The 25,537-nt window shown below is 52.4% G+C and overlaps 1 protein-coding gene across 1 annotated transcript in view; it reads right to left on the reverse strand.

Moving 5' to 3' along the window:
- The window catches only part of LOC142572755 (uncharacterized), a 184,639-nt gene that overhangs the window by 53,560 nt on the left and 105,542 nt on the right, over positions 1 to 25,537 (reverse strand). The window lies entirely within an intron of this gene.

Below are 25,537 nucleotides of genomic sequence, written 5' to 3' on the forward strand. Positions count from 1 at the left end.
CTTGAACTCGGGCGCGGCACGCACCGGCCACGATGGCTTAGCTCTTGCTCCCTTCTTCTCTACCGTCGCCTCCTCTCCGATTCTTCATCCAGCGGAGCCTCATCTTCTTACAATACCTCCGCGAGCAGGACCAGCGAGCGCGTGTGCGCGCGATCTCTGTGATCTCGACGACGGCGGCGACGCGCGGGTGCGAGGACGAGGGGGGAGAGGGACCAGATTGGCGGTCGGGAACAGCTCGGCATCAGCCGGTCGGCAGGCAGTCTCGTCCAGATTTGAGCGCATTATATTCGGGTCAGCGACGGCGCGAAGTGCGCGACATACGAGAGAGAGATACGTCGAAGCTCTGAAATGCGAAAAAGAGAGAAAGAGAGTGAGTGAGAGAGAGATTGCGCACGCTGACACGGCACGTGTGCGTAGTCATCGTCAGCGGTGCACGACTTTTATTCATTTATTTATTTTTGCACTTGGCGGTACTCTTTTTCTAGGTAGCGCGAGGTACGTAGTCCGGTACTCTGGAGGCTGCCAACGGAGGATCTGATAGCAATCGCCGATATCGCGATTGACGGATGCGAAAAAAACGTGCAGTCCTCCCAACGCGTGCATGATAAGCGTGGAGGAGGTGAGAAAGATAGGAGCGCAGTATTCAGGAGCACGATCTCCGAAACGACGTAGCTAACAGATTGGCGCAACGCGCGAGTAGCTCGCCCGGCCCGGTCTGCCGAAGAAGAGGCGTGCGGTTTTGATTTGGCTCCACACGGCCGGCCCGGTCTAACGACTCTTCTATACATTTTTCTTTATATTTTGGGGGGTTCTATATAAGTCTGACGGCCTAAAATGAGGAAAGAACTCGACACAGTATAACAATGCAGGTCGAGTGGAAAGGGCCGCGACGGCGAAGAACCCGTTCGTGACTGCAAGGATGCTGCGCGACCAGGCGCACACACTCAAAGAGCCTGCGCGTATGCAGGCATCGATTTGTGTGGTGGGACGTACTCGAACGCAGAGCGCCCGAGACTGCGGGCGGGCAGGAAAAGGGGAGGGAAGGGGCAACGAGAATCGATGAGAAAGAATAGCGCGTTTGATGGCGGCTGCGTGCCGTTGTATCGCTGGGTCTTGCACGAGTCATTGAGCACCTGGCCGGTCGTAGCAGCCGCCGTCGCATTGTGCATCCAACATGCATATATAACCTTGCGAGGCGGACGTGGCTGGCTGCAGGGCGAACGTGTAGGCGCAGAGTCTGGTGCGTTTCGCGAGATTGGTTCGCGTGAAAAGAAAGCAAAGATTCTCGCTCCCCTCGCTGGTTAAACATAAAGACAGTTTCGATATAGTAGACGACGTATATGTGAGAACTCACGAGCAAGGACTTCAAAACCGAAGTGCATTCAGGGAGCTAGTGAGGTTGCGCACATCGCAGCTAAGATTACTCATGGAGCACTGGGCTGTTTCGGACGCGTCGTGAGGAGGGGCGGCCGGAAAAAATAGATATCGAAATTGGTCTAATGGACATGGCTAAACATCTGGATTATACACGTGATACGGCAGAGAGGGAAAAAAGAAAGACAGTCACAAGATTGCTTCCTTTCACAAGGATGGCTAAGCGTCATGAAACTGGATACGAAGTCTGCCGACGCATCCTAAACCGCTCTGAGCGTTGCTAAGTGTGATCTTCCCTCCACATGACATAAGAGGGTGGGCCTCGGGAGACTTCTTTGGCACGCTTCCACGCCCGGCCACTGTCCGAGGATGCTATCTTGGGCTCGTGGACTATAACCCTAGCCGCCGCTTAATAAAGACCGCTTGGTGCGTTTTCAGCCGAGACAGCGGTGGTATTGACGCCTAGCATAATCGTTGGATTTACACTGATCTTTTCACTCGCCAAACACTGCGCACAATAGTAATACCTCAATACCGACATCTATATATGCTTTCACGTTAAAAACGGAGAGATGATGCTAAGAGCACTGGTGAGCCTCTTTGGCGAATGGTTATGCTTATACCCCTGCGTTCTTTCCTTGTCCCTTGCGAGTATGAAAACAAAAGCGATTTGTGAACTGTTAAATGGTATTACGTCTGTTGGCGTGCTATACCTTGCAGTTGGAGGATGACAAATGCTACATATATGTCACTTTCGACGCACCTCAAGAACTGCCGAGGCCGTGCGCAGCTATCTTAAATATGTTTGCCAAAGCTAGCTTCTCCGCAAGAACACAGAGTGTGTTGGGAAGCCTGCTTCAATCATTCATTCTGTTTGATGGCAGTGCATACCACGGATATATTTATGTATTATTGCCTGGTGTTTGCCTCTGTGCACCCGGGAACATTAATATTCTAACAAGAAGCTTCGCTTTAGACAAGTTAACCAAAGAATACGTCCCTCACCCAGGTGCGTCAGGAGCGATCGAGCCCTCTCGACTCTGAGGGAGGCCCTCAAGCCATCACCCCACCAAAACATCGTGTGCCTCCTGCACTCAATAAAATGATCTGACGGCTCGCAACGCAGCTTCCCGTGTGCAACCCACCTTCTCAAGTCCAATGATAGCGGTAGCCAGCGTGCTGCAGCGGCGTAACCACGTGACGAATACAGCGCGGCGGCTTTATACGTACTAAGGAGCACACAGAATGGAAGCCAGCATTCTCTGTCATTTTGTCGAATAGTAGCCTTGAAATAATTTCTGACGCGATAGCAACTATACTGTCAGTCTGTTGCGGCCATTCACTTTAATTAACCGTAAGTATACACTCTGGTTAATTGGTGCGCGGTCATCAAACCTTCACGAAAGCTGCTGCCGACGGGCCACTGTGTCACGCGCGCCATTACACAACAACGTCCGCAGAAAGAAAATAAACACGATCAGGCACGCCGAAAGAAAAGAGCTTAAAAAGAGGGGCACTGGGCCAATTGCGAGCGTGCTTGCGTAAGAAGTCCATCCAGCAGAAGGAATGAAGAGGAGCGGAAAGGGTTTAGCACCGCGCGACTGTTAAAGCCGTGCGTGGCGGCGTTCTTTTATACGTCGGCCGCTCGAAACTCGGCAATGAATAACAGAGATCGGGCAGATGAATTAAACAGGAGATGAAAGAACACACACACAAAGATATACTGGCGGGTGATGTGCGAGAGAAAGAAAGAAAGGAGCTGTAAACGAAATAGTATAGACGTGCTGAGCGGACACACGCCCGCACGCACGCAGCATCAAGCCATAGCCAAGGTTGTCGCGAGGCGTGCTTCGTTGAATTACTACACGCGCCGCAGTTCTCTCTTTAGCGCACAGGCACCGCAGGCGGCTTAAGAGCGGCGGTCGCGACGCACTGGCCGTTTCGACAGAGAGGCGGACGAGGCGTCCACGGCGAGAGAGGGCCATTCCTCGCGCCGGCGGCCTAGCGCTATGGCGTCCGACAATTACCATAAAAGCCGTCGCCGATGTGGCGGCGTATATATATCCCCGCGCTAACTGGCCGTTACGATAACAGCCCGTATAACGGGAGGCCAGCAATGCACTCTCGTCGCCGGGCAGCCCGGCGGTCGATCGAACGGCACTGGACGGAAGGCAGGAGAGGTTGGAGCGCGGTATAGGGGAGTCGAAACCTACCGAAGGGCAAAAGAACCGGAGCCCGTTATCAGGAGGGCCTGCCGTTCGGCAGCGTTGCGCAACGGCCGACGATAGGCGGCGCCCCTTTTAATTTCCGGGCTGCCGACTCCTGCCAGCACTGCGGCGACCGCGACGCCACCGCCCCCCAGTGGGCGCCTTGCCTTGTTAATCGGGGACACTTCGTTAGCGCAGGCGCAGCAAGCGATGATACGCGAAGCGAACGGGGAAACGCGAATCAAACGCAGGCGAGCGTCAGAAACCAGGTCGTTATCGCGGTCACTCGACGATAAATGGCCCACGGGCTCCGCTCACCACCACCACTGCACGACGGACGCTTCAAGGTTATCCGAGTTTGCAACGCTATAATGAACCATTGTTTAAGGTTCCCAACTAAGCACGGTGCTTAAGCCGCGCAGGGATGTCCACACATGTATAGACACATGTTGTTGTTGAAACGTATCTATTACAGCACATTCTCCTCCCCTCTTGACTATTCGTCATCAGGAGTCGACGAGGCTGGAGCAGTCCTGGCACCCCGGAGTTGGGCCATGACACATCGCTTGCTCACCAACCTAAGCAAGGGGTGTGTCTATAGTATCCGCATGTTTTCTTCCATTTCCATTAACTGCCCATGCAGACGAACCACAAAACTTCGACAGAGACATTTTCAATCCGGGACATTGGACATCCGCGTTTTACATGACACTTGCTCATAATAATGTTGCCGAACTTTTCAACACATCGCCTTGCGAAACGCTGAATTGTCCTCAGCGAGCTTGGCTCAAACACAAACGTTATGCCTGTTTTCAGTGTTTGCAACAGCAACAGTGCTTGCAACGTGAAACGGCTTCGCGCCTTTCACGTAGCGACACTTGAAGCGAAGTTTCGATTAGACAGACAACAATTGCCCCAATGTTAGTGCCACTGCTGAAACAAGGACTTTGCTTACGTGTTTTCCGGCGGTCACCGAAGCTTCTTCTCGTCCACCCGCATGACATCAAAAAGAAAGAAATTCAGTATAAAAAAAAAAAAAAACACGAATGGAGGGGTCGACTGTGCGGCGCCAGGAGCGGTCGTCAAAAGAGCAACTCGGTGGCGCAATAAGCAGAAAGTAACGGCGTTTTCAAGGCCTCTCGATGAAGCGCGCGTTCTGAAAGGGGCGTGGAAGAAAGGTCGGGGCGAGGTGCCTTTTTTTAGCTCTCGTCGGGAGGAGCCATTGACATTGACTCTCCGTGGCCTGGCGGGCCGCGCAGCTTCTGGCGGCAGCGGGAGTCGAGAGAACAGCCGCGTTCCGAACGAACTCTTTTCATCGCCTATTACCGACTCTCGCCAGCCGGCGACCCTGATGCAATAAGCACGCAAACGGCCGCCCGCCTCGCAAACAAACGGGGGCCCGACCGCCCGCGCGCGAACCGGCTCCGAAGCGCTGGAACGGAAGGCCGAAGCCCCCGAACTCGCAGGAGGAGCTTGAGCGGTATATATACCGCGATCGGACAACCACGGCGCCCAGTAGGCTCTTCGTATATTCACATTTCCGTTGCAAACCGTGGCTCGCCATACACATCGGTCGCAGGGAGTTATTAGTGTAGGGCAAAGAAAGAATAAACAAATGGAATGTGACTGTTTGATATTAAAAGGAGGAAACACAAGTCCTTTAAGAAACGTGCGCGTTACCGAGCAAAAAAAAAAAAAAAAACGTGTAGGAAGCCGGCGAGCTAGTGAATTCTTTGCGGTTTTCTGCGTACAGTGAAATGGCAAGACACATACGCCCTCAAATCCACTTGATGGGAAAAAGACCATTAAAAAGAAAAAAACATCTCTGGTGACGTGGTAGCCCCTCCTCAGCTGGATACAGGATCTGGATTCCCGTGCGACGATCCTTCTGGGATGTCGAGCGGTAAAGGTAGCCCCATTACCACCAGGACAACAGCGGAGAAGTCAAGCCTCTGCACGCTCCTCCTACCGTATATAAGTGTATATACCCCACCCCGGGAAACCCATTTCAATTTCCCTTCCGGTGTAGGACGAATAGCCTAGAGTGGAAATCTGCGTTAAAAAAGACGTCGTAAAGACGTCTTCAAATAAACAAGTCACTCAGAAGTCAGCCTCGCGATACACGCCATTCTCATCACGGAGGGTAACCCCGTGAGTGCTTTCATGTCTGCCTTTGTGCGCATGTGCGCGCGCAGTGTTCGTCTCTCTTTTCAGCGAGTGCCTCCCGTCAAGCGGCCTCTCACGAAATTTGGGCTTCCAGAGGCAGGGATTGTCCACAACAACGACAGTGGAAAACAAGGGAACGGGGTCGCGCCCGCCAGCATTACATACGAAGAAGCACAAAACGCTGGCTCATAGCGACATACGAGACTTGAAAGACTGAAGAGACAGCGGTAAGTCTGCTGCGCAACGCCAGAACTACAACATGAGCCTCTGTGTCAAAGTTCAAGCGAAGTCTGAGAACCCGAGCGCCAGCGTGCATACGTAGGGGTTCTTTGTGGGAAACAACACAGTCACATTCCGGGAGTGTGCAGTGTTGCCTTTAAAGAAAGAAAGAAAGAAAGAAAGAAACGGGGGAGGCCCTCCGATTTCCAGGAAAAAGGCTCTTCTTTCTTTCTTTAATTTTGTGCTCGTATTTCTGAGGATACCTTCTGACCTGCTTATTGTATTTACATTGTTAGGAAGATTGTCATGACTGCCCAGTGGAGCTACGGCGCGTGGAAGTATTGCTTCGCTCCAAATTGCCACGACTCTCCTCGCACAGTCTTCACTCCCGAGGCATAAAGCAAGCAGTGAACGTACACGCTCAATCCAGAATGCACTCCTGCCTCGCGACCTCCTCAACCGAAATCCATCTCAAAGCATCACCGCATTCAGTATATGGCTAGCCCGCCGTGGCTGCTTAGTGGCTTTGGCGTTGCGCTACTAAGCCCGAGGTCGGGGTACAAAATCCCACGGCCGCGGGAGTCGAAGTTCGACGGGGGCGAAATGCGAAAACGCCCCTGTACCGTGCATTGAGTGCCGGTTAAAGACAGCCCCCCCCCCCCCCCCCCACCTCACAGTGGTTGTTCCGGAGTTACTTCACTATAGGGCGTGCCTCATGATCGTATCGTGGTTTTGGCACGTGAAACGCCAGAATTTATGTTAATATCTAGCTACAAGTATACCACGCAATCTTCCAAGCGACTGCATACACCTCATAGGGACGCATTACGGGCGTTAATCGAGGGAAACTAGTACGAGCGGCACACCTGTCAGCGCTCTGCCGCGTGATTAATACAGGGTTACATGAATATGCAATGAGCGTTTCAACGGCCCCGACAGTGAGCGTTTGCACCGTGGCGCCTCTACTCTTTTCTTCTGACCCGGCGACTTCTTTTGGCACTTCTTGGTGTCACGGGCACCAAAACACGCACAGCTGGAAGGCGCAGAGATCCAGGAATGTATACTGCCGCCCGAAGAACCAATAAAGAGCGTCACCACGCAGTATAAATTAGGAATTTCAATTTCTGAGCACATTTCGCTAACATTCTCCACAAAAGCCAACAAATCGTGCGGCGAATAAAGCTAACTTTAATAACACGTTTTTCTATCAATGCGATGTGTGAGGTCGGAAAAAAGAGCGGAATTAACTGCTTGACTAGTTACACGTACCCCAAAAGAGCTTACGCGCAAGGTTACGCCCAAAATAAATTAAATGCTTAATCTTGGCGGTGAAACACACTCTGCACAGACGACAGCAGTAACGTATTGGAACTGAGCGTTATTTGGGAATGCGCGCTTCACATGGCGTAATGAAGGCGTACATTACTCAAGGATTACGCAATACTGCGAGCAACGTCATTCGTGTCTGTTCACTGAAGCTGTGCAATACTTAGTACGGCCGTGTGCGCAACTCTGTCCCAACCTAACTACAAACATTCTTCGTTGGACGCATACGGCCTACAAATAGAGCACAATTCTGGACTATCATTTAGATAGTGAAGCTTCACTCGTTCGCTAAATTTTATTTCGGCCTTCTGCGCTCCATTATCAAATGCTTAAAAGAGAAGTAAAGTAAACGAGATCAACTGCTTCTATGCGTCGACCTTGGCTCTTTAACTGGTCCGATAAGAATTCGCGCACGAATTTCTTAACGTTTCCTTCTAGCTTTGCTTGTCTAAGACGAACGTAAGGGAACACCTGAAAGCCAAACAACGAGTGGAAGCGTATTGAACTCGCAACTCAATAAGAACGTATATTCATAAGCAAATCACTCTACGCCGTCTCGCCTGTAGTAGAACTCAAACCAATTCGAACTAATGCACTTGTCTAATCAAAACTAAATGCCAGGACCACGAGTTTGATGTTGCGGGATTCGTGTCTTATGCATGGACAGCTGCACTCCATGGCATCCACGGTGTTGCCGATGTTTCGGTTAAAAAGGGTTAGGAACTCGCACTCATTTCTTGCGAAGCAACACGGAGGACTCCACTCTGCGCATTGACGCGCGCATGCCTCCTCGATAATTTTTGCAGGCAGGAGTATACCGAGCGGATAGCTAAAAAGTCCGAGCGGGGGCCAGTGGCGTATCCGGGCCAAAGGCCGCCGATGTGCGGCGTTTTCGTAGCGCGCGCGCTCGAGACAGGGAGAGAGAGAGAGAGAGAGCACCGGGTCGCGGCTCGTTTGGGCCCAGACAGACGGAGTGACAGGAACCGTTCCGGAGGACCAAGACGCCGCCGCCGCTTCATGGAGCACGCGCTCGCTCTGCATTCGCAGCCGCTCGCGAACGCCTACATACACCAGAAGAACAGCAGCAGCAGCGTTATGTGCAACTCGCGGGGGGAACGAAGAGAGAAAAAAAAAAAAAAGAGGAAGACGCGCGATAACGCCACCGTCTCCCCCTGCAACGGCCGCTCTATTTCGGGAATCGCGGGGGTCGAAGGGCACGCCGAAGAAGCGACGCCCAGCCCGGTTCCCCGCCGCGTACACGCGCAGCAGATACTATACGTGCGTCGGCTTCTCAATGCTCGCTGTCGCACGGCTGCTCTTTTGGATACTTTGCCTGCCTGCTCTCGTGTAGGGCACGGTGACGGCTGCGTCTGCCGAGGCTTCTCCTGCCTCGCACACGGGTGCCGAGGCTTCTCTTCTCGCACACGGGTGCCTCGGGAGCGAGAACGAGAAGCCTCGCTCGAGGCGGTGGCGGCGGCGGTTCAGTCTCCCGAGACGAGGCGCCGCGAGCACCCGTGACCCGTCTCGTCACGTGCCGTGAAGAGAAGGCGCGACGTCAAGGACAGGCGCAGCCATCCAGCCAGCCGTTGATACACACCGGCTCTGTGCGCCGTTGCACGCGCAGCGCGCGGCTATGTAGCTGCGTGCGAGTTTCGTTTGTCTGCGACACACTGTGTGCTGTCTTCATTTTTCTTTTTTTTTTTTGTAGTAGTAGTAGTGTTCTTTTTTTCTTTAGGCGCCGTTACGTTCCTGGCTTTGACGGCGCCGCCGCGACGGAGAAACACGTGCGCTGTTACATGAACGGGGTGCGCGTTTTGTTTGCATGCTAACTTATAGAGATACACGTCGCACGCCCCTGACGAGTCAGCGGCGCCGTCCCTTCGATTTCGTGCCGATAGCATCGCGTTGCTGACGTGCAAGTTCGCGTGCTCGAGCCTGTCTTAGGTAACGTTCCTCTCTGCCTCTGCGTGGTTTGTGTGTTGTGCGTTTCCCAGTTCGCTTTTGTGCGAACAATGTTTTCCAAGTACTCCTGTCTGCTTCAATTTGCCGTAACAGAACGACATATGCTTCGATCTTTTTCAGATTAAACCCACCTCTAACATCGCATGACCGAGCACAGCACAGAAAATACCTTACAATATTGCACAAACGAGAACTCGAACGCATTACATTTTTCCTTTCTTTCTTTCTTGCTGTAGCTTCACGAGACTAGTCCGCGTGTTTGGGGAGAGTGTTAGTGAGACTGATCGGTAACAATTAAGGAAATGTTACGTGTGAGCTTTTGAGTTCCTAAGCATATATGCGCTCATGACACCACGAAAGGTGCCGTGGTGGAAGACTCGGGATTTAATTTTAGCCAGGCGGCCGACATGCATCTAAGTGCACGTAAACGACAGTGCCTTTTTTATTATGTTATTGCTCTTCCGCGTAAACGTAGCAATAGATCGAACCCGAGTGCTTAGCAAGTAGCAGAACGTCACATAGTCACCCCACCGAGAAGTTTTGAAAGTTTCACCCGCTACCCTAGAAGCCATCCACAAGCCACGCGCCCGGTTACGCGAACCAGTAGCGGCATCAGTATAGCTAAGCATAATACGCCAAACATTGCAGCGATTTTTGCAAACACGTAAGTCGGTACACCACTACCGGCAGGCAGTTAGCTTTACGTGAGAATCCAGCTTTGTGTTTGAATTTCTTCGCCGTCCATCTACTTGCAGCTTTCGTATATGCGTATATTTCTTATGCCTTGAATACGGATTCCGCTTGCTAGTCAGTCTCATGTCATCATCATCATCATCACCATCATCATCATCAGCCTGGTAACGCCCACTGCAGGGCAAAGGCCTCTCCCATACTTCTCCAACAACCCCGGTCATGTACTAATTGTGGCCATGTCGTCCCTGCAAACTTCTTAATCTCTTCCGCCCACCTAACTTTCTGCCGCCCCCTGCTACGCTTCCCTTCCCTTGGGATCCAGTCCGTAACCCTTAATGACCATCGGTTATCTTCCCTCCTCATTACATGTCCTGCCCATGCCCATTTCTTTTTCTTGATTTCAACTAAGATATGTCATTAACTCGCGTTTGTTCCCTCACCCAATCTGCTCTTTTCTTATCCCTTAACGTTACACCTATCATTCTTCTTTCCATAGCTCGCAGTCTCATGTACTGCTGCCTTATTCATACATACTGTTCGTAAACTTGGGCTGCACACGCGCTACAGTAACCTACTCCCTGCACCACACGCTTTCACTTTTGCCTGAAGACACGGGGCTTCATCCCCCCTCCCTCCTCTCCCTTTTCTGTTACTTTATTTTTTGCGGCTGTCACTTTCGCGTGCACGTGGGATACACGTGCAGCATAAGAGACGAGAGCGAGCGCGCGGATGAGAAGACGTCTGTCGGCGACGCGCCGTCGAGCATGCTAAATCGATTCGGGGGCCCATGCAGGCACCGCCGGTTGTCCGTCTCTCAAGATGGGGTGGGGGGAGGAGAGGGGGGGTGCACGGAAGTCTTACGTGGGCTGCTCCAAATAGACAGCAACCGCAACCGCGGGGCGTTGTTGTTGCCTCCGACTCCGGCAACCGACACACACCCACGAGGCGTCGCACGGCCGTACTTCTCCGACAGGAAGCGTCGTTTCGCGCATCTCTCGTTTCGCGTTCCATTTTCCTTTGTGCAGCACACACACACACTCTCTCTCCCCCCGACGTTCTTCTAAGGATGAGAAAAAAAAGTGCACTGCACACAGCCAAGACCATGCTACAACTTCAGCAGGGGCGCATGTCTCCTTTTCATATACACACGTCTCCTTTCTGCCTCGCTTATTTTCATTTCATCCCAACGGAGGTCCGGGAGTGCTTGGAACGCTTGAAACGGCCGCAACCTCGCAGCAGGGCCCTTCACTGAAAGACCACGTGGACCGCACAGCTGCGCGCGCCGTCGGACGGCTGGCTGGCTGTCGCGTGTGTCTAATTGAAGCAACCCGCAGCTCGCGAGAGACAAGGCGAGCTAAGCAATATCATCTATAAGCTAGGGATGAACCGCGCGGTCTTTGTCAGCCGGCCTGGCGAGAAGAATTAGCTCGGAGGAGGAACGCCAAGGCAGGAGAAGGCTTCTTCGAGAAGACGCCGTAATCGCGAGCTCATTTCCAGCTAAAGTCAGCGCCCTCGCACGCAAGCGAGCGCGCGCGTTTTAACCTTGGCTATCGCAAATCTTGATGAAGAGAGGGCCGCATGGCGTCGGCATAACGCCGCGCCGGTGTGCTTATGTATACGCCTGGCGGGAGCCGTACGCGACAAAAGAGCGCGACTTATACTAAGGCACCGGCGGCACGAGACACGGAGAGGACAAAGGGTGACCGCGTGGCACTCTCTCTCGTCCTCCCTCACCAGACGCGCCTCAAGTCAAAGGGCGCGCAAGCGCGTGAAAACGCGCAAAGACGCTCCCGTGTGGTCGGACGTTTAACGTATACATGTGTGGCACGCAAAAGGCAGACGCAGAATTTGCGAAAGGTAGAGAGGATTAGGAAATGACAGACGAACCTGTGCGGATAGGAATGTCGGCTCGCGCACGTAGAAAAGCTCAATAGGTCCCGAAGTTTCCGGCAGCGGTTGAAAGCGCGTATGTCATAATTACCGTAAAAGAATAAAGGAATGACTGGCCCCCAGACACCGGTGGTTCTTCTTCGCGAGCAGTTTTGTCTCACTCCATCAACCTCGACGCACCCCCTCCTATAAACCAAGAAGTGCAGAGGCGGCGATGACGACAACTTGAAGGAACGGGGCCTTATTACGATGGACGCCTGTGATGAGCGCTCGAGACAGGAGTGTGCCCGTGCGTTCGTCAGTATACCGAGAGATGGAGAGACGCGAAGGGCGGTGCATGCCGGCTGCTGCTCGCCGCCAATGGACTCGTCTCGCCAGGGAAGGGAGCCCGTCGTCATTAATTACGGCGGCGGCGTCGGTCCCGCGTGTACGCAATCACGTTTATCATCCGTGGCTCCGGCGATGTGCCGCGCGAAGTAGTACACGAGACGGAGAAGGGGCCTCCAAGCGTGAAGACGACGGGAAGAATATGTCGGCGGTGGTCCGTATGCATAAAGAGCGAGAAATTAAGAAAGAAATAAAAAAGACCGGTCGATGGCGATGTGCAGTTCATTCGCGTGAGCAAACGCTGATCAGGTTCGGTTAGTATAGGGAAGCGCAGTTCTTCCCATGACTGCAGTGACTGCGTGCTAGCGGGCTATCGCGTTGCGCAGTTTTGACAGTGGACCGCGGGGAGATTCGAGGGGACGCTTGCACCGGCCCTGTGACCCTCACGGTAGGCCTTAGTGCAGACAGGGCATCCTAAACAGAAAATGGGAACATCCCAGTGGGGGAAAATGCATGGAGAGAACGTGGACTGGTCACTGAGCCCTTGTCGTTTCGGTTCTTCGACTTTTCTTTATTTTGTTCTGTTTTCGTTTTCCCTCGTGTATACCTGTATGAAGGTTTCTTGAAGTCGTCGGAAGCAAGAAAGACGATGAAGTATATATATATATATATATATATATATATATATATATATATATATATATATATATAGGGGCAGCGATACAGTTTGTTAGGGCTCGCATATCGTCCACGCGAAAAAGAATCTATAGGAATTAATTTGGACCCTTCGAAATCAGAATCAGTCTCATTTTCCTCAAGGAAAAATGGACCCCAGACAGAAAGCTGCTCATTGAGCAGCTTGACGAGGCCTGGGGCACTACAGGCAGTGGCAACAGCGGCAAAACAGCAGTGTATGTCGTACATACGTACAAGAAAAAAAAAGCAACACGAGAAACAAACAAAAAAAGAAAGAAACTGTTCGCGCCAAGCTGTGAAGAAGGAGAAAAAAAAATATTACATATACGTACACCAATGCAAAACTATATTGTACACTGACATGTTATATTCACACGTACACACGCAAACACCCGTAGAAGTGGCGCGCATACGCCCCTATATATACATATATGTACACCTACATATACACTCACATATACACACGCACATGGCATATATACACTCATCATTCAAGTGCACACATGTATAACTTCAAGTTAAATTTTTTATGAAGACTGAACTGTTACAAAAACGGAGAGCGAGAGAGAGAGAAAAAAAGTGAATTTATACAATGCCTGCAAAATCATTCCAAACTAATCCACACAAAATAACGCACAACGCCGAATGTAAACTACTGTTGCCGATTAAGCAATTCTGTTTAAAAAGTATTCAATTAAAGCACGTTTATTTATTGCGGGGCCATCAATTAAGGTTGTATTATCGTTCATGAGCGTTTTTAACGCAGGTATATAGTCCCAGGACGCGGGTGTTAGTTCATTTTGTCCCCAATCGAATGTAGCCGGGCGCTGCAGGGACACGAACCCGCGTTCTCCTAACGAGATGCCACGTATAATACGTATTTCCAATGAATCATTCCTGTGGTTTTGCAAGACAAATAAGCGTGCCAACAACGGCACGGAAATTCACTGCAAGGTCGAACGCATTTCACCTCTTGTCTTACATGTGAAGTTGCACCTCATTATAAGACAGCGCGCGAAGGGAGGGTGGGGGCGAGTAATCTGACGTCACAGAACTCCAGTGGGTTTTTACAATTAAGCCCGCGACACAAGCAAGCTTGAGCTTTGTGGCCGCGAGCAATCGATCGCATCTCGTTTTCCAGCCGAGCGGCACCCGGCCTAACCGAGGCCGCCGACCACAAGAAGCTAGCCCCGCCCACGGTGTTGGCCTGGAGGTCTGGCAGACGTTGTGTCTTCATACCGACGTCGCCTTCGCCCGACGTCTCTGCGCTACTGACGACGCAACCAACGCAGCTTCTCCAACCCTATACGTTCTATACCGCGCAGGCTGAGCGCAACGACCACGGCGAATGGCGCGCTAAAAGCCCTCTGGCCCCCGTCTGGCCCCCGTCCACGAAAGACCACCGGCTAAATGTGTTTTTTGGCCGTCCACCGCTGTTTACAACATCAACAACACGACAAGGCGACCGAAAGGGGAAGAAGCGCATATCGTGTGCGTGACGTTGCGACAAGCAGCTGTACGTGTCCGTGCATCTTTGATGTTGGGCATTACAGAGCAGTCTTCCCTCCAGCCGTGTCGTATATCTTGAACAAGCAAACAGGCGAATGAAGACAAACAAAAACTAGCGACAGCGCGAAGCCTCGGAACATTCGCTGTGCACTCTGCAGAGGCGCGCGTAATACTAGTGCGTGAAGCAGGCGAACTTAGAGAATGCGCAGCGCGAGATTCGATGCAGTAAATATACAAGCACGTTGCAACAGAGTAAGCGAAATGGCTGAGTCGGGTGTAGCTGGTACAGCTGGTTCGGGAGTTTCCTTCTTTCTTTCTTTTAATCTTTTTCGAGAATTCCCGTTTGCTTATTTTGTTTGTCGCACAATAAGATAACTAAGTGGACTGTGAGGGGGATTTCAAGCCCGAGGCTTCGAATGACTTGCAATTATAAGATTCAAGATCTCCGCCACGTGTGCGCTCACTGCGCCCGTCATACGAACATTGCGGCAGGAAATCAAACCCTCGACCTCCCACGAAGCAGTGAAATGCTGTACTGGCGCTTAGCCAAGTGGGAAGGGTGGAATGGAGAACACGGCGGCGGGAATTGCGAGCTAGAGAAATAGAACCGAGCTTTGTAAACTCTCTCATACACGGAGGAAAGCAGAACAGCATGCATCGCTTAGTTCGCTAGAGCGGCACCGAAGAGGAATAAAAGAAAAGAGAGAAGAATCGAACTTAACGCGAACAAGTACAGCATGCGTGAGCGGTGTTTTGATCCGACCGCTGGTACGATCTGTTGGGAACTCGGCGCTGACGCCCGTGGTTGTACCTGGGTCGCAAGCCCCAAGGGTAGCGTTGGCCTGGCGGCCTGGGGTACAACTGGAAGCATCCGAAGGTCCCGGCAAAGCATGAGTCGACTGGTAACAACGAAACAACTTGTTTATTTTAACATCACAAAGAGTTGGTGGTCAGGTTTGACCGAAGTAGAGAGACGGGAGAGCACTTCACTCAACAGAAGAAATCGGAGCCCTCCTTTTGGCGTCCGGGGGCAGCTGTTTTTATACTCTCGCAGTTGAGGGCAAGAAGGAACCCCTCAAAAGACGAGCACGTGAATGTACAATGGGCTAATGGTGACGCACACTGTCGTAGCGATGCCGTAGCACCATGTCGAGCACGATCTCGTAGCACCCTGTCGTGGCGCTGCCGGTCGGACACAATGACTGTAATGAGAGGATGGTCCCTGCTTTGGCATCGCCTGTTTCGGGCATAATGACTGGAACGAGATCCCTGCTTTGGCATCGCCTGTTTCGGGCACAATGACTGGAATGCGATCCCTGCTTTGGCATCGCCTGTTTCGGGCACAATGACTGGAATGCGAGGATGATCCCTAGGCGGTCGCATCGCCGCAGTCGCGCCTGGAAACACCTGGCGATGAGTGTTGCGGCGACGACGATCGGGCCAAAATGTCCGCCGCCCCGCCGCAGTCGCGCCGGCAAAACCACGTATCGCAGGCGAAACGCAACAGACCGCCCCGCCGGGGGAAGGAGATCCCGATGGACAGGGGACTGCATCCGCTGTCCGGAGGGATGTCGCTCGATGATGCTCATAACCGAAGTCGGGCGTCCCTCGACGTTTCTTGAGCGCAGCGCACAGAGAAGGCCTCGTTCTCTCGTTCAGGTTCGCACGGGACACTGCAAAGTGACTTCGGGAGAGTTCACATTTTTGTTCTCGTTCCCGGCAAGCGTTAGAACTACGCTGAAACTCAACCGCTCAGTCAGCAAGCACGGCACAACCCTCACTAAGCCCTGCCAGGCTCTTTCCCCTTTTTATACCACTGCCTAGTTCCTTACAGTAGTCTAGCATCACTCAGAACGCGTCCACAAATTGAAAAATTGCACTAGAAAGCATATCATCACTTTGAAACACTAAACAAAAGCAATATGTTAAAAAAAATCCTGCCTCAGGAAGAAAAACATCAGTAACAAACAATTTTGAGGCTGATTCCTACGTTAGGGGCTTCGACTTAAGCCATCGGCGTTACCGTTGAGACTCCCCTTTTTGTAACGCACCTCAAAGGAATATTGTTGTAAAGCGAGGCTCCAGCGCAGGAGGCGGCCATTTTTGGGAGAGATGGTCTGCAGCCATTGGAGAGGGCAGTGATCCGTCTCAATGATAAACCTCGAGCCGGCTAGATAGCATGACAATTTCTGAACGGCCCACACGAGACATGCACACTCTTTCTCGGTGGCGCTATACGCCTGCTCACGACTGGTCAGCTTACGACTAGCATACAGGACGGGGTGTTCTACTTCTCCATTTTCCCGTTGGCACAGTACAACGCCCATGCCTCGCTCACTAGCATCGCACTGAACAATGAACTCTTTTGTATAGTCTGGCGATCGTAGCACAGGCTGGCTTGTTAGGGCACTCTTTAGGGCGCTAAAAGCTCTTTCCTTGGTCTCGTCCCAGACGACTGTTTGAGGCTCTGTCTTTCTTAGAGCATCCGTCAGGGGAGCCGCGATATCAGAGTACCTAGGGATGTACCTCTGATAGTAGCCGGCGACACCCAAGAACGACCGAATATCGGTCTTGGTGCGCGGTTGCGGAAAGTCTCGCACAGCGGCCACTTTTATTTCAGAGGGGCGGCGACGACCCTGACCAATCACGTGACCGAGGTAGACAACCTCGGCCTGTGCTAACTGGCACTTAGGAGCCTTTACTGTCAAGCCTGCTTCGCGCAGGCGGGTTAGCACTGCCCGCAAGTGTGTCATATGCTCAGACCAGGATGCGGAGAATATCGCTACGTCGTCTAGATACGGTAAAGCGAATTCTTGCTGTCCCCGCAACACTTTATCCATGAGACTTGAAAAACAGTATGGCGCGTTCTTCAAACCAAAACTCAACACTTTAGGACGGAATGTTCCCATTGGTGAAATGAACGCCGCATACCTACTAGCCTCTTCTGTAAGTGGAACCTGCCAATAACCCCTGACAAGATCTAGGGTGGAAATAAACTGAGCGCTACTAACTTTCTCAAGGCGCTCCTCGATGTTAGGGATCGGATAAATTTGATCCTTAGTGATGGAATTAAGCCTGCGGTAGTCGACGCAAGGACGAGGTTCCTTGCCCGGTACCTCAACTAAAATCAAAGGGGAGGTATAGTCACTCTCACCTGCCTCAATAACACCGAGCTGTAGCATTTTCTTTACCTCAGCCTCCATAATATCGCTCTGGCGGGGTGACACCCGATACGCCTTGGATCGTACTGGCTCTGTGGAGGTAAGTTCTATATCATGAGTAAGTACAGAAGTCCTACCAGGCCTCTCAGAGAACAGACCTTGAAACTCTCGTAATAGCTGGTGTAGTTCGGTTTTCTGCTCAGGCGACAGCGGTGCTTTACTGATAAGGTCACTAATGACTTGACCGGTGTCTTCCCTGTTCGTCACTGAGCCTAGTCCTGGAAGCTCGACCGGAAGCTCTTCAGGAACGTTTACCATCATGCACACCACTGCTTCCCTTTGTCTATAAGGTTTGAGCAGATTACAGTGGTAAACTTGCTGTGCTTTCCGCTTTCCTGGCAGACTTACCACGTAGCTAACGTCCGACAGTTTCTGAACAATTCGTGCTGGGCCCTCCCACTGCACGTCTAGTTTGTTGTTTAGCGATGTGCGCAATATCATGACCTCATCGCCCACCTCAAAACGACGGGCCCTGGCTGTCCGATCATAATAAACCTTGGCCCTCTGCTGGGCCTTTGCCATTGCTTCACCTGACAACTCCTGTGCCCTTCTTAAGCGTTCGAGGAGCTTAAGCACGTACTCCACCACGACTGGGTCGTCGCCCCTACCTTCCCACGATTCTCGAAGCATGCGAAGCGGAGATCGAAGCGAGCGACCGTACACCAGTTCAGCTGGCGAAAACCCCGTAGCCGCATGCGGCGCGGTTCTTAACGCAAACATCACCCCAGGCAAACACAGCTCCCAGTCAGTTCGATGTTCAAAACACAACGCTCTCAACACGCGCTTCATGACGGAGTGGAGCTTCTCAACGGAATTCGACTGTGGGTGGTACACTGAGCTGTGTAGCAGCTTTACCCCACACCTTTCGAGAAAAGTTGTCGTCAAAGCGCTAGTAAACACTGTGCCCTGATCTGATTGAATTTCTGCAGGAAAACCAACTCGCGCAAATATGGACAGTAGTGCATTAACTATCTCAACTGAGCTGAGTTCTTTAAGCGGCACTGCTTCAGGGAACTTTGTCGCTGGGCAGATCACAGTCAAAATGTGTCTGTACCCCGTGGCTGTTACCGGCAGAGGTCCCACAGTATCAATAACGAGCCGTCTAAAAGGCTCCGTAATGATAGGTACCAATTTCAACGGCGCCCTCGATTTGTCCCCTGGTTTGCCCACCCGCTGACAAGTGTCACATGTCCTCACGAAATGGTCTGCGTCCCGAAAACACCCTGGCCAATAGTACTCTTGCAAGAGACGGTCCTTAGTTTTCTTAACTCCTAGGTGTCCGGACCACGAACCCCCGTGTGACAAGCGCAACAGATCCTGACGATAGCATTGAGGCACGACCAGCTGATCGAACTCCACTCCTCTGCGGTCTAGATACTTCCGGTACAGGACTCCACCTCTTTCCACAAAACGCGCAGTTTTCCTGGCGATACCTTCTTTGACATTGCAGCGCACGTTTTCCAGGCTGCCATCCTTTTTTTGCTCGGCTATCAAAGCCGACCGGCTGACTCTTAGCAACCTATCAAGTCCGTCTGACGTAGGCGCGATGAGCAAATCTGTAGATAGCTCTTCTAACTTTCCCGTGTCGGGCGGTTCCTCTCCAGTATCTGGCGCCTTCAACGCTACAGACTCAATTTTATTCAGTTCGGGCGTGCTCTGAATATCAGCTTGCTGCGCCTCTGACCCTTTTTCGTTGTTTGATAACGTCGGCCCCGCAACTACCGCCTTTGCAGCGAGCTCCCGAACCTTCGATCTGGTTAAGGCCTGAACACTAGCTTCACCAAACAAAAGCCCCTTCTCGCGCAGGAGGTGATCGGACCTGTTTGAAAATAGGTACGGGTACTGGGGTGGCAGCATAGATGACACTGCCGCCTCCGTCTCAAGCGCTCCGAAAGGTCCTTCAATAAGCACCTTTGCTACCGGCAGACACACGCTATGAGCTTCCACGGCTTGCTTGATCCATGCGCACTCGCCCGTGAACATATGGGGTTCTACATAAGACGGGTGAACTACATCCATCGTAGCTGCAGAATCGCGAAGCACTCGGCACTCTTTCCCGTTCACGAGGAGGTCTCGCATGTAAGGCTCGAGAAGCTTCATGTTCTCGTCAGTGCTGCCTATTGAAAAGAACACAACCTTTGGTGTTGTTTCCGGACACTGCGCCGAAAAGTGACCCGGCTTCTGGCACGTATAACAAACGCGCGCTCGCCTCATCTCGAACCGCTTTCTGCGTTTGGCTGCCGCCGTCTCTTTACGTTTGGTCGGACTGCTTTCACTCGCATCCTCACTACGCGTGTCCCCCTTAAATCTCATGGGTGTGAACTTCGGCCTCTCAAACTTCGAGCCAAATTCACCCTTTTGACCGTCCTTAGCTCCGCGAGCCCGACGCGTCACAAACTCCTCGGCTAGCTCAGCGGCTTTAGCCACCGTACAAACGTCTGGCCTATCCAAGACCCAGTATCGCACGTTCTCCGGTAACCGACTATAAAACTGTTCTAGCCCGAAGCACTGCAGAACTTTATCGTGGTCACCAAACGCTTTCTCTTCTTTGAGCCACTCCTGCATGTTCGACATAAGCCTATACGCAAACTCTGTATATGACTCACTTCTGCCTTTCTCATTTTCCCGAAACTTCCGACGGAACGCCTCCGCAGACAGCCGGTACTTTTTTAGCAGACTCGATTTTACTTTGTCGAAATCCTCTGCTTCCTCTCTATCCAAGCGAGCGACTACGTCGGCCGCCTCGCCGGGTAACAAAGTGAGCAAGCGCTGTGGCCACGTTTCCCGAGAGAACCCCTGCTTCTCGCACGTTCGCTCAAAGTTAACCAGGAACAAACCAATGTCCTCTCCAAGCTTAAACGGCCGCATCAGGTCAGTCATTTTGAACAATACGCGTTCTCCTGCACCGTGTGCCTGACTTCCATTACGAGCGCGTTCCATCTCTATCTCGAGACGCTTCATTTCCAAAGCGTGTTGATGGTCACGCTCTTCTTTTTCTTTCTCTTTTTGTTCTTTAAGTTCGCGCTCCTGTCTTTTTGCAGTCTCCCTCTCTTCAATAGTCTCAAGGCATTCCGACAGCTCGTCATCCTCAGCCTCTAACTCAAGAATAGCTTTTATCAGTTCCGGTTTTCTTAGTTTGTCTGAGACATCCAGACCCAACTCTCTTGCAAGCTCCAACAATTTCGGTTTGCGCAACGACTTCAAATCCATGGCTGCTCTGAATGCTGCTTTCTCTACTGCTTACTATTGTCTTGCCGCAAACTAACCCGGCAGCAACGACAACCACAATTACCAGCTCTGTTTCTGACACTAACAAAAAGCCTGGCAAAGCTCAGAAGAAGAAAGTCCCGCACTCACCAAACCTCGCAGGCAGGAATTCCGCGCAGTCGTTCCGCTGCAGGCAACCAGTCGTCACACAGGGCTCGTTGCACTGCTCCCGGATCGTCGTTGAGCTGCTCAGCATACTGTCAACTGCATCTCTTTGCTGCTGGCCTCCGTTGTCGCGATCTCGCCGCTGGCAGACAGTTGTTTGAAGTCGTAGGCGATCCCACCGCTGCCACCAGATGTTTTGATCCGACCGCTGGTACGATCTGTTGGGAACTCGGCGCTGACGCCCGTGGTTGTACCTGGGTCGCAAGCCCCAAGGGTAGCGTTGGCCTGGCGGCCTGGGGTACAACTGGAAGCATCCGAAGGTCCCGGCAAAGCATGAGTCGACTGGTAACAACGAAACAACTTGTTTATTTTAACATCGCAAAGAGTTGGTGGTCAGGTTTGACCGAAGTAGAGAGACGGGAGAGCACTTCACTCAACAGAAGAAATCGGAGCCCTCCTTTTGGCGTCCGGGGGCAGCTGTTTTTATACTCTCGCAGTTGAGGGCAAGAAGGAACCCCTCAAAAGACGAGCACGTGAATGTACAATGGGCTAATGGTGACGCACACTGTCGTAGCGATGCCGTAGCACCATGTCGAGCACGATCTCGTAGCACCCTGTCGTGGCGCTGCCGGTCGGACACAATGACTGTAATGAGAGGATGGTCCCTGCTTTGGCATCGCCTGTTTCGGGCATAATGACTGGAACGAGATCCCTGCTTTGGCATCGCCTGTTTCGGGCACAATGACTGGAATGCGATCCCTGCTTTGGCATCGCCTGTTTCGGGCACAATGACTGGAATGCGAGGATGATCCCTAGGCGGTCGCATCGCCGCAGTCGCGCCTGGAAACACCTGGCGATGAGTGTTGCGGCGACGACGATCGGGCCAAAATGTCCGCCGCCCCGCCGCAGTCGCGCCGGCAAAACCACGTGTCGCAGGCGAAACGCAACAGCGGTGAACACACAACGCCCATATAAGTATATATACTACGCGTCAGGCGCCCGTCAAGCGAGTATGTATACGTATCGCCAGTCAAGCGGCGATCTGGCGTATAGCGCACGCCCTCCCGCCCACTCACACGGGCAGGGGTGGTTATATTGCGGCGCGTCGGGACTACCAACAGATGCGGCTCCTCTCCGGACCGAACATCTATGGCAGAGCGGTCGGTCACCGCTAGGCGTCCCACATCCAGGGCGTGACCCTTGCGGAAACAGCAGAGAAAAAGGAGAAAAAAGAAAAAGCGGGGAAGTTTCGGCCATCGTCCCAGGCTGACGACCAAGAAATCCATCCTGTCCAGTCAAGGATGCGAGAGGTGAATGCCAGCAGATGGGGGAGAAAGGGGAGAGGAGGTCAACAACGAACGGCCAGAGAGGAAACCGTAACAACTCGCAGCGGGTATGTGATGCGTGCCCGCCGCCTCACGTCCATCGGATACGTACGGCAGTGGCCGGGTTACATACACTTGCTGCACCGGTCCTGTTGCCTGCCAAGGGCAGGGGAGAACGAGCGGATATAGCGTTGCCTTGACAACGCGAACGGAACGCGCTACAAGGGAAGGATGCACCAGCGGCTGGCAGCGCCGTGAAGCAATGCGGAAGACGTGGGACGTCGAAGCTCGGTTCACAGCCCGGATGCTGCGTAGTGGCACATATACCTATAGGGACCTTATATATACCCGAATAGCGAGTTCGGGCAAGTCAAGACGATAATTTTTGCAGCTTCTGCTTGCGTGGTGTGCGAGCCCGGCGTGATGAGAAGATCGGGGTTCGCGCCCGGTGCACAGTGAACTACCATGCATGAAGGCGTCGAGCTCGCGGCTTGCTCGGCGCGACCGCGTGAAGTTCGCGCACATTCCCGCGAGCACGACAGGAATAATCGTTTAAGCAGGCTAGAATGGCAGCGTAGCTACATGCGTGAAATCGGGTTTGGACGATAGGTGCTACAAGGAATAGCGTCCCGGGTGTATACTGCATATTCACCCGAGGATACATATCGGCCTGCATCCTTGCAGAATCCGGAGCTTAGGAGATTTCTGCTGACTTCCTACTAGATATAAATAAATGCTTGATGCGGGTAACATTCATAAGATCATCCCAAATAATGTCGATATATATATATATATATATATATATATATATATATATATATATATATATATATATATATATATATATATATATAGCGGTTAATTTTGGCAAAAGCTGTTAAATGCCGGCCAGCCGCAGCATATTGTCGTTCGGATGACAGGACATTACGTGCCCACCAGTATAGGTCACACACGTACGTAAATGAATTAGAAGAACTATCCGTCCCAAGAAACAAGGCGGCGTGCGAACCCGCTCTTAAAGTAAAAGAACGTGCATACCTTTGTCTCAACATCACATGTTCCGAAATTCAGAAAGTGCGAATCTCAACATCGCCATCCGCGACGTCATCACGGCATCACTGCGGAGGAGGGATTCCGGCGCGAACTTCATAAACGGAAGCGTGGTTTTTGTTTACTCCACTAATAACACGTGTTAGTGACGATCGCAACAAAAAAAAAACGCGAGTTTTAAAGACTGGCTGGAGAAGTTAGCAAACTAAATCGGCTTTCCACTTTAGCGTCCCTTCAACGACACCTTTAGGCAAGGAGCGTCGTCGATGTTCCGTTGCTTCACGGGCGCATCGCGAGGATACGTCTCCCGAATGCCAAGAGCATGAAATAACGCTCAATTAGCAGTCGCGCGTTGGAAGGACGGGGAGAGAACCAAGCGCCATCCACTGCAGACCGAATTAACCATGCCGCACCAAAACGCGTCGCGATATCTCCGGCATCTGCGTTTGCCGACAGCTGCCACTTAGCGGAGCCACGCGCCAGTGCCGGGGGAAGGGAGTGGGGAGGGGCGATAAACTGGATTTGCGCTTGTGCACTTTCGCAAAACACACGCGTCTTTCGGCCACGCTAACCGCCTGTGTGCTGTGTGTATATGCGTAAGGCATCGGGCACCGACGCACAGTGCCAGTCAGCTCGAGCAAACGTATACATACTACAGGTCCTACGTGCTCATTCCACATACGCGTTGGTCACGCGAGAAGTTGCGTACGTGGTTAAAATTTGACTATACACTCTTTTCAGAATGGCCGAAAAGCCCGCTCGTAGTACGGGCGCGCAGGTGCATTTCGTGCGCGCTGGTGGTTCTTGAGAAACGCGCCTATTACGAAAGCACTGTACCGCCTTCGCTGTCTATAGCCGCCCAATTCGCCCCGCCCCTCATCTTCAGTCTGCATGGACAGAGGAGAGGCGGCTCGCCGCATGGTCAGTTCCTTCTCCGCTATAGCTAGAGCCCAGCATACACAATCGCTACACATGCGTCGTTGAACCGCAGCACAATCTATGGTATACAAGTACTTTTATTACGATTTCATCGTAATGAACTGACTGTGTAAAGACGGCCGACGAGTTCGTGCGCTGGGTGGTGGTCGCCATACAACTGCGGCATTCGGCAGCTCTGAGCGCGTGTATAAGGGCTTTTGTCGCTGCGCTTTTCCGTTTCCTCAATCGCTTGTCTGTACATGCGCTGACAAGGAGGCTGTGCTGAAAGATTCAAGACGTGGCTGACTGGCGGCGAATGAAGAAACCACACAAAGTGCGACCCACGTCGTGCACTATACACGCGAGAGTTGTTTATCACAGAACAGACGACGACCGAAGCTCCACTGCATGGTTCGCAAGCCAAGTCGGCTGACGCAACAGCCAGAAAAGCGGTGGGCTTTTGAGATTGTCTCGCTCGAGCCCGCCGGGAAGCCCAATGAGGGAAGGGGGGGAGGAAGGTTGGGGGGGGGGGGTGTCGCAGGGGGGTTGGGGTTGGGGACAGGCCTCTTGTGCGTCGTCCCGAGTGCGGCAGCACGAGCGGCCGTAACAGTAAAAGAAGCTAATGACCGCGCCTCAAGCGTGCGCGCCGATAAAGAGGAGAAGCGTGGAAAAACCATCGTGTGCGCGCGTCTCTTCTGTTGGTGTGTGTGTGTGTGTGTGCGCGGTGCGGGCGGCTGAAGATGGGGCGGACAAAGGAACCGCTCGGCCTTTTCTCCGCGGGTGGTTCACAGCGCTGCTGCAATGAGCGCCGGACTTCGAGAGAACTGGCCGCGAGGAATTAAGACCAACATTAGCAGAGTCGTTTGACTCGCTTCTTTTGCTTTTTGCCCTCTTTTTTCCCCCTCGGCACCCGAGACCCTTGGCCCTACGGCTCGCGACAGGCCATTCCTCTATAGAGTGCGGCTTCCTTTCCGTTTTTTTTTTTTTTTGCTTTTCCTTTCTTTCTTCAACGCTAGCCGGCCAACAGAACGGTCGTCGCCACGTTTGTTTTGTCTCCGCGCCCCGTGCGACCTATCTTAGAAAACCGCTATTACTTCCCCGTCTTTCGACAGACATTCGGTGAGAGAAGTATGGCGCCGAAGCATCCACACAGAGAGGGCAGGTATCAAGCAGCCAGCTCAGCAAGCTGTAGTCCGCCGTATATCCTCTTTGTAGGTTGGATGGAGCTTTGCGTGCGTGCGTGTGTATGCGTGTGCACGTTACGCTATACAGTATACTACGT

Source organism: Dermacentor variabilis, chromosome 2 (assembly GCF_050947875.1).
Source record: "Dermacentor variabilis isolate Ectoservices chromosome 2, ASM5094787v1, whole genome shotgun sequence".
NCBI lineage: Eukaryota > Metazoa > Arthropoda > Arachnida > Ixodida > Ixodidae > Dermacentor > Dermacentor variabilis.